The 5,401-nt window shown below is 45.1% G+C and overlaps 1 protein-coding gene across 1 annotated transcript in view; it reads left to right on the forward strand.

Annotated features, from left to right (window-relative positions):
* LOC122543502 (zinc finger protein 208-like) overlaps nt 1-3,079 on the forward strand; it is a 53,345-nt gene extending 50,266 nt beyond the window's left edge. The window contains exon 3 of the mRNA XM_043682258.1: nt 1,945-3,079. The gene's annotated coding sequence lies outside the window, so the exon portion shown is untranslated. The remainder of the gene's footprint in view (nt 1-1,944) is intronic.
* Nucleotides 3,080-5,401: the final 2,322 nt, after the last annotated feature.

The raw sequence follows: 5,401 nt of genomic DNA on the forward strand, positions 1-5,401 counted from the left end.
CCCTCAATTTAAAGCTATGCCCCCTTGTGCTCACTGTCACCATACTTGGAAAAAGGCTCTCCCTGTCCACCCCATCTAACCCTCTGATTATCTTGTATGTCTCTATTAAGTCACCTCTCAACCTTCTTCTCTCCAACGAAAACAGCCTCAAGTCCCTCAGCCTTTCCTCGTAAGACCTTCGCTCCATACCAGGCAACATCCTAGTAAATCTCCTCTGCGCCCTTTCCAAAGTATTCTAAATTCCTCTTTCTTTTGTTTGTATTTTAACTATAGTGTTGAAATAAACGGTGTTTTCCTTCTTGTCGGGTGGTTGCATCACATCTGGAACACGCACTTCCCATCTACCTTCAAAATAAGACAAGTCAGGGTCTCGGCTATGCTCTTATTGAGGGGGTCTGGTCCGGTCCGTAGCACTGGAAAGCCGTCGTGTTTAACCCAAAGACGCAGACAGTAATAGAAAAGGAAGTTGTGGTTGGCTTCAGTCAGATGGTGGTAGGAGCAGCTGTAGTTGTTGCCCTCGAAGCGGAACCAAGGGTGGTGCACGTTTTCCCGCATTCCCCAGGCTGTTGCCAATGCTTTAGTGGTTTGGATGTCACCATTGGATGATAGGGAAAAGCCTAATGAGGGCAACAGCTATGGGAGGAGATCTGGCAAGACGCTCAACGACACTCATATCACTGTGTACCGCGTCGATGACCAAACACACCTCTGAACTAACTACACATAATTAGAACAGTTGATAGCCTTACAAAGGATGCGCACCGCGTGGCTAACTGCAGAAGAAGAGCTCCGACAGTTTGACATGTGGGTGCGTACCAAGTCTGGAAGTTTGAGTATCAGGTACCAAACAATGGGCTGCAGCGCAAAGGATCCCACTGAGGCATGCCATCACTCAGGAAGTCGTGGAGCAATTCAAAACTTGCCAAAAGATGAACAGTTCCACTTGAAGAGTGGTTAGATCTTGCAATTGGGCTATACTGGACCGTTGTCCTTGCAACAAACCTTTCGACATATTTTGACCAGGCTGAGTACCAAATCGGTAACCTGGTAATCATACACCCCTGTGTGAAAGGAACCTGAGCCAGGACAGTAAAAGGATTGCATTTCCTGATCTTACCATATGGGGGAGCCAGTGGAAATACAAACTGACAATGGGCCATGTTCTGCAGCGTGAACAGCGCAGTATGTGATAATGGGATCCAGTGGGTGTAGCACAGTTCCTGTTACCCACACGCTGCAGGGTTATTGGAACATATCAATGGACTTGTGAGGCAAACTGTTGACACCCTCGTAGACGCTCAGGGTGGGTTGTGAGTCTTACCCCCAGGTAGAATGCGATCTAGACAACCGCTCCCAACCTGGGTACAATGACGAGTGATACCCAGATGACCATAAGCGGATGACAGAGTTTACATTAGATTAGATTTAGATTACATTACAGTGTGGAAACAGGCCCTTCAGCCCAACAAGTCCACACCGACCAGCAACCCACCCATACCCCTACATTTACCCCTTACCTACAGGCAATTTAGCATGGCCAATTCACCTGACCTGCACATCTTTGGACTGTGGGAGGAAACTGGAGCATCCGGAGGAAACCCACGCAGACAAGGGGAGAACGTGCAAACTCCACACAGTCAGTCACCTGAGGCGGGAATTGAACCCGGGTCTCTGGCGCTGTGAGGCAGCAGTGCTAACCACTGGGCCACCGTGCCACCCACGAGTTGTCTGTCTGTAATGGGTACAAGGTATTGGATCCACTATCCCAGCCAGCCAGTCATACCTGGGGACAGGGAGATATTTATCGGATATTATTACAGGGTAAAGATATCCCTGATGGGGTGGGGGGGGGGGGGAGAGAAGAAAAAACAAAGGTGGGGTAAGCATGAATATGGTATGGTGAATCGGATATTAAACTAACAACAAAACTCCCTTCTGTTGCAGCAAACTGATGACGTGGTAACTGCTGCAGTGCCTGTGTTTTCTCCTGCCTTGAATGACACGAGATCTACCATCACCTGCACAATCTCACCACAGGATACGGTCTCGAGGATGGAGTCGTCATAATAATAACTGTAGGCAAAATAATTTTCATTGTTCACTGGGTGAAGAGAGTACCTTGTTGAACATTACATGCACGTGTAACAACCCACGTACTCCCATCTCCAGGGAACAGGAGCTTAGTCATCTTTATCCCACATGGCTACTGTTCACTAAAAAACAACTACTGTTACTCTGTGACATAGTTAAAAATCACACACGACACCAGGTTATAGTCCCACAGGTTCATCTGGAAGGACACGCTTTCATAGCACTGTTCCTTCATGAGGTAGCTAGTGGAGTAAAGTCATAGGGCACAGAATTTATGGCACCTCCACATCATGACTGTATGACGTGGAATCGCACCGTACCCCTCGATTACTGTGCAACATTAGATGGCAATAACTACACCTCACTGTTGCCCTGAAATAAGACTATCAGAAGGCAGTGTCTAAAGGAGGTCTTGTCTAACAGTAGCTCACATGAAAATTGGTGTAATATCTTGCTTTTAAATGATGATGGCTAATATTCCATAGAATCCCTGCAGTGTGGAAACAGATCCATACTGACCCTCTGAAGAGTAACCCACCCAGACCCATTCCCCTGCCATATTATCCTACATTTACCCCTGACTAATGCACCTTGAATATTATGGGCTGTTTAGGCCAGCCAATTCACCCTAACCTGCACATCTTTGGACTGTGGGAGGAAACCGAAGCACCCAGAGGAAACCCACGCAAACACTGGGAGAAGGATGTGCAAACTCCACACAGACAGTCGTCCGAGGTTGGAAACAAACCCGGGTCCCTGGCCCTATGAAGCAGTATCACTAACCACAGCCACCGTGCCAGCCAAAGCTAGCATCTTATGTCAAGATGTTAGAGAGATATGGGACATGGATTCTGGTGTGTGAGCTTACAGTGGACTGAGTGGAAGGGCCCATCCAAAACATATAGATACCCCATCTTCACTTGTATGATGGATATATTCCAGTGGCAAAACAAAATATGGTTTTGACTGTGACAGTGGAAATAACTAATGGAAAAAAAAAATTACCCTTCTATTGCTGTCCTATTAACATTACAGAGGTGTGGTAGAAGCAATGTACTCTGTTTCATTCTAGATGGAGCAGGGACAGAGACAGGTGCATTAAATTCTAATGATATTGCAACTTTGCGAAATGGGATTGTTAAAGTTGGGCAACTATCAAATTAGCTGCTGTATGGACCAAGCCATTAGCACATAGAGATTTAGCAGATTGGTCTCTGACCAACATGGTTTGGAGGTTTGCTGATAGCCTATCTAGGGCCTCACACTTAGGCGGATCTTAATGCAGAAGTCATTTGAACATAGTGCAATTTGTTAGAGGGATTTGACACATGAACTAACAACCTCGTTGCTATCCAAATTTCTGTGCTGTTGAAAACGGTTATTTAGTCTCACACATGCTAACTTAATGCTTAGAAGTGATGCATTAAAATCTAATTGTAACCCCATAGTATGACATGCTACTATTTTGACTTTAAATAGTAAACAGTGATAAATATGGTGCAAGTTTATCGCCCCATCTGTTGGGAGGTATGTTGTGGGAACCTGTATTTATGGGAAATGGCTGGATGATAACAATCAAACCCACAGGTGGGTGGTTGTGAATAGCCTGAAGGCCTAGTGTGCCTCTTCCACACCCCTGCCTTCGAACCATGTAGATTGTAGTCTAGCAGGGCTACCTGCACATGAAGGAAATTACTGTCAGTGATACAGCCATTCACACAACTGGTCCTGTCCACAGATGTGTAACTAGTATTCATACAGTATATCTTAATGATGAGAGAGAGAGAGATAGAAAATCATCCACTCATCAACCTTTATAGTGACAAAAGTTATGTTCTCCATGATACTGTTGGAAATAAACATACAGAGTTAAAGAACAGCAGCTGGTAACTGTGAACTGCTGCACTACAGTTACAACATTTCAAAGACACATGGACAGGTACGTGAATAGGAAAGGTTGAGAGGGATATGGGCTAAACACAAGCAAGCAGGACTAGTTTAGTTTGAGAAACTTGGTCAGCGTGGACGAGTTGGCTTGAAAGGTCTGTTTCCATGCTCTACGACTCTAGGCACCTCTATATAGGACGTTTGATAAACTACAGGTGTTCCTTGCACATTATAAACACGCTTCACTGTCGTTTGATAGCAGTGTACCATGATGTATTGCAGCGAGAATCTGCCATCACTTACAGCAGTGATCAATTAATTCATAAAGTGGACAATTTAGGAATTCTTACCATATGTAATTAGTGGGATGTATTTAACGGGTGGTCACCAATGCTTCAGCAGCTTTTATTGGCACCAGCGTATTTTTTTTAGATTAGATTCGATTCCCTACAGTGTGGAAACAGGCCCTTGGCCCAACAAGTCCACACCGATCCTCTGAAGAGCAACCCACCCAGACCATTTCCCTCTGACTAATGCACCCAACACTGTGGGCAATCCACCCTAACCTGCACATCTTTGGACTGTGGGAGAAAACCGGAGCATCTGGAGGAAACTCACACAACCACAAGGAGAATGTGCAAACTCCACACAGACAGTCGCCCGAGGCTGGAATTGAAACTGGGACCCTGGTGCTGTGAGGCAGCAGTGCTAACCACTGAGCCACCCTCAGACTGTTTGCTTCTTGTTTTATTTACTGGTATAATGGCTTATAAACTTTGTCACATGTATAATTAGCTTGCAAAGGTTGGGATGTCGGGTATAGATCCCAAAACGATACCTCCAAGCCAGATCATTAGGGTTAAATTGGACATGGCAATAAGCAGACGGAGAGTGGAGAAATTTGTGAGAACAGGCTTTCATTTTGCAAGAGAGTGGCCTCAGCGTGAGAACAGGCCATTTTGCCGTGACCCAGAGACTTGGTTTTGACATGTTTGTGACTGCCAAGCATTAAGGCAATTCAGCACATAACATCAAGTCCAGTACCTTATTAATATTGGGGACTTTTCCCAGTCCATTGGACTTCACCATCAGACTGGGTGCCCTGGAAATTGAGATCGATTTTGAAGTGCCAGCCATCACCAGGATTCTTGATAAGCAGAAGGACGCGAGACTCACTTGTTTTAACATATCTAAAGTAGTTTTAAGTTAATAATTTTCTTTAAATATATCTGAAGTACTTAAGAGATATTAAGTAATCTTAGCTAATATATTTGCATTATATCGAAGCGCACATGTTCTCCCTAAAATCAGACAAGACTGAATGTCAGTGCATGCAGGGATACAATGGCTGAGTGGTCGATGGAATATTCAGTGCACATGGAGGTAGGGGCTGGCAAATGTTCATTCTAAAGAAGTCCCACCC

The sequence above is a fragment of the Chiloscyllium plagiosum genome, chromosome 44 (genome assembly GCF_004010195.1).
Source record: "Chiloscyllium plagiosum isolate BGI_BamShark_2017 chromosome 44, ASM401019v2, whole genome shotgun sequence".
In the NCBI taxonomy this organism is placed as follows: Eukaryota; Metazoa; Chordata; class Chondrichthyes; order Orectolobiformes; family Hemiscylliidae; genus Chiloscyllium; species Chiloscyllium plagiosum.